Consider the following 20,169-nt stretch of genomic DNA (forward strand, 5'->3'; position numbering starts at 1 on the left):
CAGAGCAATATATAATCCTCAAAGGACCCAGCTTCCTGTTAGCATGAGGAGAGAGAGCTACCTGTTAGGAAGAGAAGTTTATTTGTTCCTATTTGCAACATCTACCACAGATAAGAGTGACTATCTATGATAGGCTCGTGTCATGAACTCATCAACCTTTTAGGAGAAAAAGCTAAAAGAAAAGAACAAAGTAGATGAATCCCTTTCTGAGACTACCATGTTACCTGTCACCAAGCATCATCCCACTCGACATGCCTAAGAAGTTTCTCTAATCCTGTTAGCAATCCTGAGTCATTTGTTCAGCCTCTAGAATATTGCTCCACCAAGGAAACACCCTTAATTACAACCCTTGACTTCTAATTATTTGTGATTCTCGAAAACACAAGGTAAACCTCCTGTTCACTTATTTCTGTCTCCTAAGCTAGGCATCACACCCTCCTGGACCACACACAAGTAGTTTGAGATCTCAGGGACAAGGCACTTACTAGGCAGACACTCCCGCAGGCTGGCTGGAGAGGCAGGGAAACAAAGGGAAGCAAGGCTGTGGTCGCATTAACAATGATCTTAGAGCTTGCTCATTTGTCACTCTGCATTCTGCAAACCTGCAGTGCTGACCCTGCGGCCCTGCCTCTACCTCCACCTGAGGAACACAGAACTCCAGTTTCTCAGAGACGCAACTCTCTTCCAAGCAGTCTGAGCTCAGGGGTACCTGGCAGACATTTTAGCTTAAATGTCCCAGACCATTTAAAAAATGCTCCACAAGCTCTTTCTTACCCTGATTTTTAAACCAACAATATTACTTACTGACATCACAGAATTTAGAACAAATTCATACAGTAAAATACTGTAACCACCAAAGCATGTATCACCTCTCTTTATTCAATAAGCAATGCAAGAACTGTAAGACTTTAACAAGGGAATGGCATGATGGAGTTTCAGCGTTGGAATCCATAATAATAAATATCCCTAGTGATGCAGCTTTTGATTAAAATAGGTAGGAAACTACCATTCATCAGACATTTTCCATGTGCCAGCTACTGTGCTAAGCACGTGTCAATTTCCATTTAAAAATTGATTTCATAACTGCAAGCTTCCAAAGAATCCATGGCAAATCCTTGAGCGTGCCCCTCTGTAGCATTCAACACACATTCACCACCAGGCTGCATCAAGCACCATGATGGAAACAGAGATGAAGCAGTCCTCATCCCTACTATCAGAGAACTCACTCTCTAGCAGGGGTGAAAAACTGTCACAAGGCATCTGCAGGGTATGTGTCAGTTACTGCCCAGGAGAGAATGATTACTCATCCGTGTATTCTAGACCCCACCTTTATTAGAACAATCTTTAATTGAAGAAAGAGGAATAAAATGGAATACAAATGAATAGAGTGGAATAGAGAGAAGTCATTAAGAATCTGAGAAATGATTATCTGTGGGATGAGGAAATGATCTCTCATACGAGAATTCTCTTTTAGCTCACCAAGGAAAAATAAATTCTCCAAGAAATGGGGCACTCACTCTAATAAAGTTTAAGCCCCTCAGCCTGTCTCTGTCTGATTTTTCTCTCTGTTCCCATTCAGGCCGCGGGTTGAACATACCCCTTCCTTTTGAACTTTACCACAGTTAAGGACTTGCCAGGCCATACCAAGCTTTCTCACCTTCACACCACCTGCTCCTTTTCCCTCCACCAGGAGCATGCTGATTTGTCCTTAAGGAACCACCTCCTTTGTGCAATCTTCCGAGAGCTCTCTCTCTCTCTTTCTTTCTCACACACACACATGCACACATACACATACCAGGCTGTGTTAGAAGCTCGACAGCTAACATTTGCCCGGTAGACTTAAACTCCATTAGGGAAGGGACTTTGTCCTGCTAATCATTGTCCCCAATGCCTGCAACATAATAAGCATTTAATAAATAATTGTCAAATTAAAGAATTTTAATTTTTAGATAACTTGACTTTCTCCCCAAAAAGACTGTAAAGCCCATAGAGGACTGAAAGCGTCTGGCTTCCAGAAAGTGCACGAGAAATGTGCACCGAATAAATAAATAGCAAACATTAGGCCACAAGACAGAGTTGTCTAAATTAAGTTATTGTTCATTATTGTAAAGTTGATTTTTTTAATCATAAATTTCCTTCCTTCACAAGGTCTTGTCCTCGTTAGCTTTGCAAATTCTGTTGTTTGCATTCAAAAGCCACAATATAAAGCCAGACTGAAGAATTCAATACCAACAAAGAAAGGATTACTTATTTCAATAATCCTATCTTGAAATTTAACATTCTTTTTTCCCCAGAGAATACACTACATGATCCATGGCTCCTAACCCAGCTCTGCTGTATTACTAGGACTTATCAGAGTAAACAGGCAGAGAGAGGCAAATGGATATTTCAAATATCACGTAAAACAAAATATCCTTTTACATTTGTAAAATAAATATGATTTCATTGCTCATAGCTCCTGGATAAAGTGGCAAGAAGAAAAAGCAAAGAAAACAAACGTAAGAAAAGGACCCAAGGCTTCTCAGAATGTCTAATAACCTAGGTAATGCCGGCCACTTGAGCCCTGGAGCACAATCAGGCCTCTACTGCCCAGGCAAGAGCCTTCCCTCCTCCTCCTTCTCTTCCTCCTCCTCTTCTTCTTCTCCACCTTCCCTGATTAGCACACTGAGGGAGCATGGCAGCAACACAACTTCCTGTGGTCTGTTGAACACAAAGCTCACAATTTCTGTAGCCAAGTGCCCTAATGTCTGCCTCCAACAAACGCCTGCACCAGCGCTCAGAATGAAGAGCCATTGCTCTCCCCTCCACTCCCCCGCCCCACCCCCTCCACACCAAAACCTCAAGAAGTGACAATGAAAAAATACCACCCTTTAATAAAAGGTAGACCCTGACACCAATATATGGTGCATTTGCTATGAAGATGGACTTAAGTTATTCCCTCAGTAGTTTTTTTCTGTTATCAAGCCACCCCATCACAGCATTCAGTCCAAGCAAATAAGAAATTAGAATTGGAGCATTTTCACTAATGGAACATCAGTTGATTCCATCAAGCCCTTGCAATGGTGTGTCATTCACTCAATAATGACTGAGTGCCTACTATGTGCCAAAGGTCATTACACTTTATGTTCTACTCATCTGTTAGGTGTTTCAAGGACAGGGCCATGTATTCCCAGTTCTAAGCACAGTACCTATTATAGAGAAGTGAAGAAATGTACAACAAATCTTCATTGGATGTGTCAGTGAAATCCTTGTGGGATGTGTCAATGAAAAGCAAACATATCAGTTCCCAAAGTGCATGTTCATTCTCATCAAGGCTGGTAATGGCACCAAGCCGCACTACAAGGATCTACACTACAGTTTACATTCTCTGAGAACAATGGAGTCTGAGTACAGGTTTGCCTTTAATGTATTTTGTTCAATTATTCATTCAACGGCTTTTATTGAACATCTACTTTACGCCAGCCCCTGGAGATACAACACTGAAAAAGAGAGGCACAGCCCAACTCTCATGGAGCTTAGAGTCCAGTTGGAAGGGCAAGCATTCAGCCAAACATTACCCAGAAAAGCTGCAGGGGCTATGAAAGTAAAACACAGGTGCTTTGGTTCAACTAAGGCAGGAAAATGGAAACAATCATCTGTATGCTAAAAGAGAAAACAGCACTGGGTTTTCCACTGAGTTTGCAGAGGTGAGGCAAGGTTGTCTACTTCAAAAACAATGAGACATTTATACAAAGAAGACCACGGGGGCTGGAGTGAAAGAGAACAATGATAACAGTAAAGAAAACTGTCCAGAAACTAGCAGCAGGGCTCAGGTGGAAGGTTCTGCAGTGAGCTTACGTGTGAGAGTGGTACAAAGGGCATCAGAGCAGTACTGACTTCCACCATCTTAGATAACCTGATCCCTACATGCACGCCCACACTTGGGAATCATGATATTACACAGAAGTATAATCTGAAAGCATATATCACAGAGTGTGGAGGGTTTATTAGGTATACAAGGCCCTGAGTGGCCTCTGGGAAGCTGGGAATTCTGCATCATTTCACACCCTGCCTGTTGCCTATGCCAGGCCATGAGGAGAAAGAAAGTGACCTCACACAGCTTTTAAAGTCTCACTCTCTTTATTATTTGGAGACCCACCCCTCACCCCATACAGGGAGGCCAAAATCACCCAAAGGGACATCATCCCAGAGGAGGAATCACTGGGTGATAGGATATGAATATTTTTGAGGCTTTTGATACATTTTATCCATTTCATTTTGGCTTCTTATGTTACTAAAAATCTCTATGGAACAGAATTCAGTGCAACATTTTGAATAAAAAAGATTTACTACGTATATTTAAAAAGCTGCCCTTTCTGAATTTGCTAATATATTTTTAGAGACTAAAATGTGGTCTCCATGGCTGTGTCAGTCTTTTTTAAACTTCAACTTGCTAACTGGAATATTTTAAAAACTGATGTTGGCCAATTTAATGTGATTATTAAAAAATATCCTTCATCCTTTTATATAAGACCATGACAATAAAAAATAACAATAACTTTTCACTGATATTGATTGAAGAGTATTTTAGTCACCCAAACCTTTGTTGAAACATAAGGTCTTTTGATTCTTAAAATGCAGGCCATCTTCTCCTCAAAAAGAATAACAACCATAGTCTTAGTCATTTTGTTATTGAACTTAAATTGTTTTTGCGGTATCTTTATTTTATAAAAACATTTATTCCTTATTTTAAAATAACAGTAAATCATTGATTCAACAATTAAAATTACCTATGTGCTAGACACTCTGCTAATTACTTGGGCCAAAGGAGAAATGAAATTCAGAAACCGCCCTCAAGAAGATGACAATCTAGTAAGAGAGCCAAGCACACAAGCAATTATATTAAATATGTTAATACATGTAAAGAAGTTTTTACAGAGAATATTGAGAAAGGAAAATCTAAGTACATTTGGGAAATTCAGAAAGCGCTTCATAGAGGAGGTACCTCTTGAACTAAAACTTGAAGACATAGAGAGATTGACAGGCACACAGAAAGAAAGGTTGTTCTAGGCAGAGGATACTAACGGTAGTTCACTAAGGACAGCACACACAGAGAGTGTACTGAGAGACGGCACAGACCATGGAGAGGCTTGCCCACCGTGCTGAGGAGTTTGATTTTTCTCTTGGGGACAGCACAGAACCCATGAAGATTTATGGAAATGAAAGGACACAATCTAATCTAGGTTTCCTAAAGGAAATAGGGTAGACTGGGATAAGATTATAAAAAGAGTGAGTAGTCAGAAAATAATAGTCCAGGTGAGAGATTATACACCCCGAAATAAGACAATAGCAGTAGGAATTAATAGAGAGGTATAATACAAGCGGTATTAAGGAAATTGAAGCTAAGGGATCTAATAATTAACTGGATATTGAAAGCCAGAGAAGATAGAAAAGAAAAAGATAATTCCCAGGTTTCTGGCAAGTAAATTTATAGCTGTGTCATCCTATGCCTAAGGAATAAAGGGATGGCAGGCATGGATAAGAAAATAATAAGTTCTGGTTGGACACTGTATTGGTCAGACTACATTAAGATAAACTATGATAACAGACAATCCCCAGATCTCAGTGATTTAAACAACCAAGTCTAAATTCTCACTCATGCTACATGTCTATTGTGTTTCAGGAGGCCTCACTCTGGGGCCCAGGTTGACGGAGGCCCTACCACCTGGAACACTGCTGGATGCAAAAGCAGGAGAAAGGAGTGCTAAAGGTTCACACCCCGACAACTAAATACTTCAGGCAAGAAGCAGCACACATCCCTTCCACTCACAATCTATTGGCCAGAAACAGACATATGATTGTGTTTAACTTCAAGGGGACAGGGAAGTTGCAATCCTCCTAGAAGTAGCCCACAAGTAGAGGAGAACTAGATACCAGTGGTCAACAGTAATGTCCATCAAAGATATGTTAGGTCTGAAGTACCTATGGGACAACAATGGATGTTTGTCTAATGCTCATGAAGTTCCCCACAGTTCAGTCTCAAAGTTCCATACTAGTTGAAGGGACACTGAGCCTATAATTAAGCTCCAAACCCACCCTTCCATACCATCTCTATGATGCCAGGGCTGGATCTCTGTGAACCACATTTCCATTTTGCCAGCTGCTGTCTATTAGGCTCTGCCTACAGGGGGCGCTAGATGGAAGCTATGAGGGTAGAAGATGGAAGTGGAGCCTGTTCTTTCCCATCTGCTTCCTAAAGGCTTCCTGCTCCTGTGGGCGTGGCCCAGCCATGCTTCTTCAGTCCAGTAGCCAAAATTCCTTCCAGTGGCAGTTGTTGAATGCAGTTTGCAGTCTTTCTCAAACCAGCCTCATTGTGCCCCCTCAGAGACCACAGTCCCAGCCTGCCTACTCCTAAGGACCAAAGCCCAGCCCCTCTCCCCTCATCTGAGCTCACAGACTCCAACACCAACCAGGAAGTACCACCTCTCAGAGGTCTGGGTACAAGGCCCTCAGTCTCCCTCCTCTGAGCTCAGAAGCCTCAGCACCAGCCATCATCTTGAAGATGTGAGTTTCAGCCCCACTGGGCCCCTCCTCCAAGTTTCTAAATTTTAATAATCTCAATCTTACAAGCGGTAAATGTCCCCCATGGTTGCTACTTCCATGATAAACCTTAGTGTTCTCTTGTTGCCTTTCAGTTCTTCAATATCAAGTTGATAATTTTTAATATTAAATTCTCTCTGTTAAAATAATTGGTGTAGTTTCTTCCTCCTGACTCCAACTGATACAAACAGAGTCCAGCAATTTCAAAATAAATCAAATCCTCTTCTGTGTTTCTTGAGCACTACGAAGTGGACACACAATTTTGAACTTTACTTAAACTCCCAACTTTCAAATGCTTTCAAATACTACAGCTGCTCCCAGGTCTGATTCCTCAAAAGTCTCCCCTCCCCCCGAAATCCTTCTACCCTTAGCTTCTCCCCTGGTCTCTTTTGTCTTCCTCCCCAACTCCTTTACTCCTAATTCTCCATCACAAAATCCCCAGAACCAGTCTGACAAAAAGGATGAGCCTCAGAGGGTGGCAGAGCTGAGTCTAGAGTCCAGGGCACTTGGGCTCCTTTCTTCTCACCAGAGGTGACAAATTTAAATGCCCACCCCAAACTGAAAGGAGAAGGCAGGAAACACAGGAGAGAAGACAGCAAGGCATAAGAACTCTGGGAGTCCAATGTCATCATAGTGAAAGTACAGTATTGCAACTACATGCATCCTCAGAGTCAGAGAGAAACAGGAAGTTGTGGGGCCAGTGGGGACTGCAAACTGTGTGCCCTGTCTAGACATTAAAGCTTTAGTTTTTGAAGGGAGGCTGAAAAACCAAGACTTTTTTGTGAAATCTCCAGGTTTTTAAACATTGGCTCAATTTTCTTTAACACTCTATGCAGGTTAAATGAAACTCGCCCAACCCTGCCTGCATGTCCTGTTTGCTACCACTGCCCTATGTTAGCCCCAAATGCATTCAATATATTCCATTTTCTTGGTGAAGATTTGATGATTAAAACTGTTTATTTTTTAATAGTTACCTGCAAAGCTCTGAACTATAATAGCAAACCAAAAATAAGATTCTTTCCCTTGCCATTATTCCAAGTTACCAAAATGAAAGAAAGAAAGCGAGAAAGAGTTGAATAACAGAAAATACTTCTTGATTTAAATCCTCACGAAATCTGGGATTCAACTTTAAAAAAATTAACAGAAGAAAATAGCTCTCTAAATCAAAGCTTTTCAAGTTTGTTTTAGAAGAAGGTGGTGGTGCTACATTACTTTTTAAGTAATATTTACAGAACACTTTGTTCTAGAGTTCTAAATGACACAAATAGAGTAGGCCTGGTATACACACGCCAAAATGGTGACAATGAAATTAGGGCTTGATCCGTTGGTAAATTACCCTCTGTTCATCTCACCAACACCTAAGGCTCCGAAACGGAAAAAGTGTCATTTGAATAAGTCGACTATTTGGGTACACATAAGGGCACACACCCACTTACCTCCCAAATCCCCCGTGTACAATTACCCAGTCTGCAAGAGAAAGACACACTGGCTCTATAATTACCAGATGTGAACTAAAAAATCATGCCCTTTTAAAAGCTTAGCTCTAGTTCCCAGCTACACTTTAGCAGCCTCAGAGCAAACTCCAAAGCAGAATGATGTCTGCTGCCTGGAACGTCTAACAGCACAGAACAACCTGAAATCCACCTGCTGGGGGACAGAGCAATGTCGGTAATGCTAGAGTTGGGGGTGGGGGTGGGGGTGGAGAGAAGCGTTAACTTCTTATTCGTTATTCCAACATGTTCCTGTGTGTAATTAATACAGAAGGGAAAAATTACAATTTCCCACAGCCAACTTAATTTGCTTTGCCTCCACGAATGCTTAATGTCAACTACAACAAGAACTAGCCTATCTAAAACCCACAACCTCACTCTCCAAGAACCAGAAGAGTATTAGAAGGCCTCTGCAGAGTTCATACGGTTGGCACAAAGGCCATGCCCTAAAGAATCCTTGGAGACCTATTGTTTCTTCAGTCCATTGATTCTTACTTGACACAAAATTCTAACTAACCTGTATGATTTCAAAGTTCACAGATCAGACTCAGGAAATTTCAGTACAAAGACAAATCAAAGGCACTTAGAAAAGAAAAGGACATATATATTGTGAAATGCCAGAGCGCATGGTGGAGACACCGAATGCTGAAGAGAAAGGGAGATGTGTTAATGAAATGAAGAGGAGTGCATGAGCCCATTGCTCAGAGTGGGCCCTAAAGAGACAGTGCTGCTTGTTGAAAGGCTAGAAGAGCCTAGAGCCGAGTAAAAGAAGAGAGGACAGAAACACACAGTGTGCTGGGATCAATAGGAAAGAAACCAATTTGAAATAGCCCAGAGGGGCAAAAATACCATGATTCTCATAGCTGTTAGAGTAGCATCTGATGTTTACTGTGAACTTAGGCATGCAGGCTTGGTGCCAAGTGCTTCAATTGCTTTCTCTTATTCAACCCTCTCAGCAACCCTGCAAGATGGGTATTATGTCCATATTATAGATGAGGCTACAGAGGCTTAGAGAGTTCAAGCCCAAGGTCACCTAGCTAGGAAAGGGCATAGCCAGAACTGAATTGCAGATCTGCCTAGTTCCAAAGCCCGTCCTGGGGAGGAGAAGAGGGAGAGGCAAAGGAAGAAAAGAAAAAGCATGATACTATTTAATGATGCAAGGTACCCACCATGCCCCTGACTCTCTGGGCTCTGCATCCACCACTTCCCTACGTCTCTCTAGCACAGCATCTGGCCCACGGTCTGTGCTTTCTGTATCTAATAAATGAGTGCATGATTCTTTCCAAAGGACAATCCTATAATGTAGGTATTGATGTCCCCGTTTAACAGTTGAAGAAACAGAGCAACTCTTTGAAGCATTTCTTCTAAAAAAGCAGAAAAAGACTTTCCTGGTAAAACATAAAACCAGGGGTTATTTTGACAGGCCAAATGACTGCCCTTGTCAAAACAACTGACAGAATACTGGGAAGGAAAATAAAGCAGAACTACTAGGGAATGTAAAATAGACATCTTGTACTATTTCTTTTTCTTTAATATTTGAGATAACATAACTTGCAGTAAGATCAGCAAAGGAAACAGCTGTTTTTGCAACAAAATTTTATTTATAGACCATACCCCTGAAAAGTTTACCTAAGACAAAGATACAGAGCGTCATCACTTGAAAGAAAGAAAAGAGAGAGAGATTGAGACAGGGACAGAGAGAGAGAGACAGAAAAGAAAACTGAAAACTAGGCAGCTCATTACGCGTTCTCTTCCAAATCCTGCAGAATCACACTGGAAGTGACAGATGTGAAGAGGAAGGAGGTTCACACCCAGAAAGGCAAAAGAATTATTTTGAGGAGGTTTGTTAGAGGAGGTGGCAGAGTGCCTGGAGAACTAGTGCACAGATGTAGCTCTGGCATGTGTATTTCTTCATTCATTCATTCATACATGCATGTATGCAACAAACATTTACAAGCCTCTCCTCTGAGCCTGACTCATCAACAGAAGCTGGAGATACTGTGGGGAACCAGACATAGTCCCTGCCCTTAAGAAGCTCACCATCTGCTAGAACATTTCAGGCAAATAATAACTCAATTAATACTCCAAGAGCCAAAAATCCCAGGGATTCTAGAAACTCAGCCTGGGGGAGAAGGAGTTGAAGAAGTCTTCTTGGAGGTGACATGTGAGTCCTGACGTAGGGGATAACCAAGGAAAGAAGTGGAAAGAGGGTTGGAGAGGTTATCAGGGATGGGGCTTTGCATGACATGGCAAGAGCTTTATATTTTATCCTGAAGGGAATGGAAAGCCATTCAATGTTTCATTATCAGGGGTATTACACATCCAGATTGGCAATAAAAAATAAAAATTTGGAGACAATATGGATAACAGATTGTACAGAAGTTTAGACTCGAGGCAAGGAAGTAAGTTAAGAGAGCACTGTAATTGTTTAAGCTATAAATATTGAAACCTAAACTAGGTAGGGATGGGAGAATGAAAAGGAGGGAACTGAGCCAAGAGACACTTCGGGGAGAGAATCAATAGGAATTTAGGACCAATTTGGATCAGGGTTATGAAGAGGAAAAACGGACTCAAGGATGGCCTCAAAGTGTGTGGTTTGGTTGTGTTGGGTATGGGATGTTGGAAACATTTCCTAAGAAAGGGACACACGATAAAATTGGGGGAAGGTGGCAAGTTCAGACTTGGACATGTTGAATTTAAAGTGTCTTTGTCTCGTGAGAGCTCCTAGATGTCTGTGTCTCTATATCACACTCACTGTATTAGTTATCTATTGCTACATGACATTAGCACAAATTTAGCAGCTTCAAGCAACACATATTTATTTCATAGCTTCTGTGGGTCAGGAGTCCAGGTATGACTAAGCTGGTTCTTCTGCAAGGCTGCAATCAACGTGTCAGCCAGGGCAGGGTTCTCATCTCAAGCTCAGCTGGGGAAGACTCCATTTCTTAGCTCGTGTGATTGCTGGCAGCATTCAGTTCATTGCAGAATGCCAGACTGAGGGCCTCAGTTTCTTACTGGCTGTTGACTGGAGTCCACCCTGGGCTCCTTGCCACATAGCCCTTTCCATAGGCAACCAACAACGTGGAAGCATTCTTCCGTAAAGCGAGCAAGAATGAGCGTCTCCTTGTAATACAGGCATTACAATCTTATGTAACATAATCACATACATGTAATCACATACATACCATCAACTTTGCTGTATTTTATTGATTAGAAGCAAGTCATGGATCTCCACCTTATTCAAAGGCAGAGAATCACAGAGAAGCGTGAATCCAGACGTGGGGATCATGGGGGCCACCTTAGAGTCTATCCACCACACTCATTTTCATTTGTTTTGTTTCGTTTTGTTTTTTCTTTTTGTTTTTCTTGTTTTGTTCACCAAAAGTTGGAAACTCTTGGACCCACTTTCTTACCTCCTATGGCCCCATGGCCTAAGCAACTAGATACTGGTATACAAATATAGATCCACAAGCCATCCATCCCTCTCAATTCAGTCTCCTTCATGAAACCTTCACAAGGAGGCTCTCCTCCTCTACCCCATTCTGGTCTCATAGCACTTTAAATCTAAACTAATGGTTTCCAGAGTTTGAGGGTCAAAAAATTGCATACTCCCCAAAAGAAATAATAATATCTCTCATTTATTAAATGCTTACTATATATATAATAATAATAATAATAATAATAATAATAATAATAAAGGCTATTTATGACAAACCCACAGCCAACATCATACTCAACAGGGAAAGACTGAACGCCATTCCTCTGAGAACAGGAATGAGGCAGGGCTGCCCACTCTCACCACTCCTGTTCAACATAGTACTGGAGGTTTTGGCCAGAGCAATTAGGCAAGAAAAAGGAATAAAAGGAATCCAAATAGGTAACGAAGAAGTGAAACTGTCACTATTTGCAGATGACATGATTGTATATATAGAAAACCCTAAAGAATCTGTTGGAAAACTATTAGAAACAATCAACAACTACAGCAAAGTTGCAGGGTACAAAATCAATCTACAAAAATCAGTTGCATTTCTGTATGCTAATAATGAACTAACAGAAAGAGAGCTCAAAAGCATAATACCATTTACAATTGCATCAAAAAGAATAAAATACCTAGGAATAAATCTTACCAAGGAGGTGAAGGACCTATACAATGAGAACTACAAGACATTATTGAAAGAAATCCATGATGACATAAAGAAATGGAAAGATATCCCATGCACGTGGATTGGAAGAATAAACATAGTTAAAATGTCTATATTACCTAAAGCAATCTACAGATTCAATGCAATCCCAATCAGAATCCCAATGACATTCTTCACAGAAATAGAAAAAAGAATACTAAAATTCATATGGGGCAACAAAAGACCCCGAATAGCTAAAGAAATCCTAAGAAAAAAGAACAAAGCAGGAGGCATCACAATCCCTGACTTCAAAACATACTACAAAGCAATAGTAATCAAAACAGCATGGTACTGGTACAAAAACAGACACACAGATCAATGTAACAGAATTGAAAGCCCAGAAATAAAACCATACATATACGGACAGCTAATTTTCGACAAAGGTGCTAAGAACATACAATGGAGAAAGGAAAGTCTCTTCAATAAATGGTGTTGGGAAAACTAGACAGCCACATGCAAAAGAATGAAAGTGGACCATCTGCTATCACCATTCACAAAAATTAACTCAAAATGGATCAAAGACCTGAAGGTGAGACCTGAAACTATAAAACCCATAGAAGAAAATATAGGCAACACACTATTTGACATTGGTTATAAAGGAATCTTTCAGATGACATGCCTACCCAGACTAGGGAAACTAAAGAAAAAATAAACAAGTGGGAATTTATCAGATTAAAGAGCTTCATTAATCATAAGACAAATGAAACCAGAATCAAGATGAACAGACAACCAACCAGCTGGGAGAGAATATTTGCAAAACATACATCTGACAAGGGGTTGATCTCCATAATATATAAAGAACTCATACAACTGAACAACAAAAAAACAAATAACCCGATCAAAAAATGGGCAGAGGAAATGAACAGACACTTCTCCAAGGAAGATATACAGATGGCCAATAGACACATGAAAGGATGTTCAACATCACTAATCATCAGGGAAATGCAAATCAAAACAACCCTAAGATACCACCTCACACCCGTTAGAATGGCTATAATCACCAAGACAAAAAACAACAAGTGTTGGAGAGGATGTGGAGAAACAGGAACCCTCATACACAGCTGGTGGGAATGAAAACTGGTGCAGCCTCTATGGAAAACAGTATGGAGATTCCTCAAAGAATTAAAAATAGAGATGCCCTATGACCCAGCCATCCCACTACTGGGAATCTATCCAACGAACCGGAAATCAACAATCCAAAGAGGCTTATGCACCCCTATGTTCATTGCAGGATTATTCACCATAGCCAAGAAGTGGAAGCAACCTAAGTGTCCCTCGACTGACGACTGGATTAAGAAAATGTGGTATATATATACAATGGAATACTACTCAGCCATAAAAAAGACCAAATCGTCCCATTTGCAACAACATGGATGGGCCTGGAGCGTATTATGTTAAGTGAAATAAGCCAGAAAGAGAAAGACAAACACTGTATGATCTCACTCATATGTGGAATATAAACCAACACATGGACAGAGAAAACTGTACTGTGGTTACCAGGGGCAGTGGGGGTGGGAGGTGGGCACAAGGGGTGAAGGGAGTCATATATATGGTGATGGACAAACAAAAATGCACAACCCAAAATTTCACAATGTTAAAAACCATTAAAACATCAATAAAAAAAAAATACGCTAAAAAAAAAAATTGCATACTCCCCAAAAGAAATAATAATATCTCTCATTTATTAAATGCTTACTATATATCACTCACTATACTGGAAACCACATATGCAATATCTCATATAATCCTTACAGTGATACTAAATTAATTGTAAATATTATTCATATTTTACAGAGGGGAAAATTGAAACACAGAGAGGCTAAGACACTTACCCAAAGTCAGACAGCTAATTAAGTGGCAGGTACTGGGCAGTCTGACTCCAGAGCTCACACTCAAAGCCAGACCAGACACTTAAACATCACTAGTTGCATTTTTAGGATCTTCTGAGTAAGAAAATACAAATAGCCAAAAGCTTCTTTGAGTTCAATAACAGTTTTAAATACATTTGTAGTTATTTTCCCCACAATAGAATCTACAAATATTTGCAAAACACAGTACATACATGTGCAAACATTTATTCTCTCCACAGACAATAAGGATCAGCAACCATTTGCAGAGTCTCACAGCCCTTCTCACATGGCTCCTCAGCTGGGCACTAGTGGCTCCTGTAATGTTCTTTTGGTACTTGGATTATAATCCACATCAGCAGTTCTCAACCAGGGGTGATTTTGCCCTCCAGGGGAAATTTGGCAATGTCTGGAGACATTTTTGACTGTCATGACTAGGGAGGGGGTGCTAGTGGCATCTAGTGGGAAAAGGCCAGGGATGCTGCTAAATCTCTTCTTCAATGCACAGGGCAGCACCCACAACAAGGAATTTATCCAGCCAAAGTGTCAATAGTGTCAAGCTTGAGAAACTCTGATGTATATAAATATAAAATTTTCTAATTGTTTTGTATGTATTTGTCCTAACTCTCCAAGATAAAACTACATGCCATCAGAGCAGGGACTTCATGGGTTCCTCATCATCCCACCTTTCCCAACCTATGCCTGAATTCCAAACACGGTGAGTGTCCAAGAGATACTTCTTGAATTGAAATTTATTTCAAAGTGGTGGTAGGCTTTATTTCTACAAGAGTTATTTATTCAATGATTAACGCATTCCCTCCAAATTAAGAGCTCCTACTTTGAATTTACTGAAGGCTAATTTACTTCTGGAATTAATACAGCCCTACCCAGAGCAGCCTTTAGCACCTGTATAGTTGAATGAGCAAATAAATCCTTGGTTTAGAAAAATCAGATAAATGAAACAACATATGAGATTGAGACAAATAGACCCAGAAGCATCATCAAATGCCAAGGACTGGAAGGCATTTATTTCCTTATGCCACCGCTCACCCTTAAACGATTGAAAGCCAAGGACACGCAAGCGGACTAGGTTCCAAAAATGATCCTTTTTCTCTTTCTTAAATCACAAATCATTCTGAGGGAAGAGAACATTGCTCTAAGGCATGTCAGAGGTTTTGGTGAATGATAAAAGAGCCTCCATTGTTTGTTAGCACAAGTAGGAGTTGTGTATATATTAAGAGAAGAACATGTTATAATTCTGGGAAGAAAAAGGAGCTGTTATTCTATTTTTCAACATATAGAAATCTAAACCTGTACTCCAGACAATGAGTCAAATCACCATCCCAACAAATTTTCTACCAAGTAGGGAAATGCCACATTGTATATTTCCATGCCTCTGTGACACAATCTCAGAGTATAGTCTGGTTCCTCTTCCCTCTCAGATAAACAAAAAATAAGTCCATTGAATTCCAAAATAACCTAAAGCCTTTGGGACCACACCCACACTGCTGAGAAGGCTCCAAAATTGTTCTATCTGCTCCAGCACTGTACTTTCCACGGGGAGTTGATGAATCAGAGTGGACAGGACCATGCAGTCTCTGAAATTCCACAGGAGCATCTTGATTACACCCAATTAGTCCGGCTATATACAGAAGCCTAGTGAATCAGACAGACTTGCAACCCAGCATAGTCAGCAGGGCTGGAAAACCAAGGCCATTAGCTCCTGCTGTTTCCCATCTCTCAAAGAATCAAATCCAAGCTGGTTGTGAAAGACAATGGCTGCTTTGTACAATCAGCCACAGATTATTTTTAAAGCGGGCATAAGAGATTCAAAGCGGTAGGGAACCCCAAAATCACTAACAGTCACATTTGGAATTCTCTGAAGGTTGTTCTTAGAAACAACAGATCTAACTTCTCAAATATAATTTTCCTTGGCTAATTTGAACGTTTCCCCTGAGCTCCCAGAGCACATGCCAAACAGCCTCAGGAAACAGCAGTACAGGTAGGTACCGTGGCCTGGGGTGAAGTGGCCTGGGGGTAAAGTTCATCTGAACATTAGCCTGGTTCTACAGAGGTCAATGAGCTCATGTGGTTAGACCGAGCTGTTGGCTAAGATTGGTTTGGAGTTTGAGTAGGCGTCCAGTTGGCGTCTGTCTATACCTCTTCATTCATTCATTCACACCTGAGTCCTCAGCTCAGACCTCAAGATCTACCAGGACCTAGCCGTCTCTTTAGTCATTCCTCTTACACTGGCTGAGCATTTACTCTCACATGTAGGGCCTTTGTTCTGACTTTCTCTTCCTTTCGTGTTGTCTGCCTACCCAGATTCTACACATTATTCACAACTCAGTAGCCTAAATCAAGCTCCACCTCCTCTAAGAAGCCAACCCTGACCAACATGGTCTCACATTATTCTCTGAATACCCGCCATCAGGGCAGCTGTTTGTTGCGCTCCTGTGATGTTCCAGACACCACACCCAAATCTTTATATAACTGACCTGATTTAAATTTCTTATGCCAGGTACGTATCATTATCCCCACTTTACCAATGAGAAAACTGAAGCTAAGAGAGGAAAAGTAACTTGCCCTAGATCACACTGCTAGTAAATGGTGGAGCTGGAACTCAAGCCCATGTTTGTTTTGGGCAATAAATCAGGGCTCAGCAAACTGTTCTGTAAATGGCCAGACAGTAAATATTTTAGGTTTTGCGGGCCACATATTCTCTGTCACAACCTCTCAACTCTGCCTGCCATTATAGTGTAAAAGTAGCCATAAACTATACATTTAAAAACAAAAAAATCATTCTTAGCCCACCAGTAGTATGAAAACAGGTGGCCAGCAGGCTTGTATGAAACATTCCCCTTTGTAAAGTCAATAGGCTACAAGATCCTTGGCAATGCTCCCCCCACCCCAGTGCACACAGCTCTAGACTTAGCCACAGTAACAGCAATCCCTACGGGGGCTTGTTAGAAGCCAGACTCTGTCTATGTTTCCCAAAGACCTCAGAACAACCCTTCCAGAAGGCAGAGGCCATTACTACTCATTTGAGCAGACGCACTTTGAGAAGTGAGGAAACCTCACAAGGTTACCCTGCTGGTTAGGTGTGGGCTGGGATTTGAACCCAGGCAGTCTGACTCCAGAGCTGCATTTTCTATCTCCAGGCTCTCTATGCCTAAGTTAACTGAAGCTGAAACCGACAGCTCTTCAGTGTGAGTACCCATAATGGAGTCCTGCTCTCCTGGCTGCTTGCTACCCACGTGTCTTTGCAGGAGATATTTATAGGGCCACTGCAGCCCCTGGCCTCCCAACATGGGTCTCACATACAGTGCCGCCTCTCACCGCTTTGAACAGGAGGAAACATTTCAGCTAACTAAAGATCAAGGGTCATTTCAGAAGGCCTGATTTCATACTCCATTGTTAAACTTTAATGAGCCATTACACTCAGTGGAATGAATGATCCACGCGATCAAATACATCATGTCCCATATCGTGATTTTTTAAAAATCTAAATAAATATTGCAAGCACCAAGAAAATCACTTCCCAGAGCCCCTTTCATTTACAGTCCCCACTCCAGGTGTGCCTGATTCTATTCTGAGGCACCAACCTGCCATATTAAACCACGCCATCCATATGTTTCCTCCTCCATAAGAATTCTTCTGCCCTAATTCTGCAAATAATGGGTAAAGACAAGCCCCGTGCTGGCTGCGCTGAGCAAAGGGGAAAATGGGCTCTGATTACAAAGGAATAAATTCTTGTTCTCCCTATGGGCTGATATGTCATCTGGTAGAGCGGACATGAGTTTTAGAGCCAGAAAACTAGTTTACTGTTGAAGTGACCTTGAACCTCACTAATCCTCAAGTTCCTCATCAAGAACATGAGAACAAAAATGACTATGGTACAGGTTCTTGATTAAATGAAATAATATTTCTAAAGCGACTGGCCCAAACACTAGTCCCCCATCTCTTTCTTCTTATGTGAGGATTTTATTTTTAAACCACACGTAATAGAATAACTGCTATAGAGTCTATTGTTTTAAATTTTATACACATTCTTTTAAACTTCCAAATAGTTATTAGCATTAGGTAAAAGAGGCACTGTGACACATTTAAATTGGAATTATCTAAAGTGGTAGTCTTCCTAGAATTTTTTTGTTTTTAGGCCCACAGTCAAGTGTAGGAAATAGTTAACACATCAAAAGCATATTTCAATCTAGCTTACAGACTCAGTGCAGGTAACATAATAACAACTGTCACCTAAGTGGCCAGACATGGCTCAGTTTCCAAAAGACAACTACACCCAAAAAGGTGCAGTAGATGCCCACTCACGCTGGTGGCTTAGGACATGGAAACTAAAGCCAGGATCCTTGGTTCACATCTCAGCCTTGACACTTAGTAACTGTGGATGCTGGCAAGCTCCTACCCTCTCCAAGCCTTGTTATTCTCATGTATAATATAGGATGACGGTGTCTGCCCCATGAGCTTGTTATGAGGGTAAAATGAGATAATCCATGTAAATGCATATTAAATCCATGTAAATCCATATTAAATGTAAAGCATTTAATATGCTGCCTGACTCCTTATAAGGATTCAATACCAGTAAGTTATGATTATTAGTGTTATTATTAATGCTAGCTTATTTTCATCGAGGAGATTCTAAAGAATATGCAGATCTGAAAGAAGAGCTCAAAGAGAATGCTGAACAATAAAATTACTCGGAGGGGTGAATGGTCTAAGGTGACACCTTGACAAGGGGTTAACTAGCTGGTAGAAATTTATTTCAACATGTGTGCACGTGTGCATGAATTTGCAAAGATGTGTACATGTGCAAATTCTGGCATATTTTTTAAAAACCCCACCACATGATCATCGTGCCTCACATATCTAACCAGACTGAGGAGTCTATCACAGAACAACTGTCAAGTTAAAATTGGATCATAACTGTCCAAATGAAGGCAGTTTCTCAATTTCCTTTTTACTTTCTCTACTTCTCATCACCCTCCCACAAATGAATCTGCTTACCCACGCCAAGAATATACAGCTCATAAATGAGATCTGAAAAAAAGTAAAAGTGAAAAAGAAAGACCTAGGAGAATAAGATATCACAGAAAGTAATCCAAGAGCAGCACCATCTGATCATTCACACAATAAACACTGTGAGCTGCCCCGCACCAGATACTCTATTATCTGCTAGCGTTGTTGTTTCTAAATCTTCTAATCAACATGCAAAGTACGTATTCTTATTCCCATTTCACAAATCAGGAAACCAAAGCTTTTACAGATGAAGTGACTTGCCCAAGGCCACACAGCTGGTTAAGAAGTGAGTCAGGATTTGAACCCTACCCTCTCTGGTAACAAAACTCTTCCTAATAGCCCCTGCCACTTCTCCAAGCTCTGTGACAGGCAGGGGGCCCGGTATAAAGAAACTAAGGTTGGCTCTTGCCCTCAAGGTGCATAGAGTCTAAAAAGAAGGAAAGACAGAAGCAAGTAATGATAATACACTATAAAAACATGCTCTCCAGGGCTAAAAACAACGTGAACTCCAAGGAGGAAGGGACTCAATCCAAGAGTGAAGAGGCCATGTAAGAGTTAGGTATTGAAGGATGAATAAGAGTTTGCCACCCAGAAAAGAGGGAAACAAGAATCCAGGCTTGGGTAATCATGCAACCAGAAGCAGGAAGATAGGAAAGATCCTTGCACGTTGGAGGCAGTAAGACAGGAGGTATATGACCGAGCTGTGAGGGAAATGGAAACAGGCTGGAGAGAAAGACTAGGGGCTGATAGTGAAAAGTCTTGTCAGCCATGTTGTCGAGTGTGGAGCAGATTCTGTAGACAAATTGCAAGCAGAAAGAGATCAGCAAAGCAGTTGCTGCACCAGGACAGAGTAAAGAAGATGAAGAAGGACAAAGGGGTGAATTGAAGGCACATTCATGAGGTGGAGATGTACTGGGAGGCAAAGACAGCAAAGACTGACATGAAACACATGGAAGAAAAGATGATGCCTTCTCAAAGGAGGCCCAACCAAGCAAAAACAGCCCACAAGAGAAATAAGAGCAGGAAATGATCCTTGATATT

General features: G+C 41.0%; 1 protein-coding gene across 7 annotated transcripts in view; it reads right to left on the reverse strand.

Moving 5' to 3' along the window:
- Nucleotides 1-20,169, reverse strand: part of ERC2 (ELKS/RAB6-interacting/CAST family member 2) — a 907,827-nt gene that overhangs the window by 787,739 nt on the left and 99,919 nt on the right. The gene's annotated exons all lie outside the window — the stretch shown is intronic.

This window comes from Ceratotherium simum, chromosome 5 (assembly GCF_057802395.1).
Source record: "Ceratotherium simum simum isolate JZ-2026a chromosome 5, ASM5780239v1, whole genome shotgun sequence".
Lineage (NCBI taxonomy): Eukaryota > Metazoa > Chordata > Mammalia > Perissodactyla > Rhinocerotidae > Ceratotherium > Ceratotherium simum.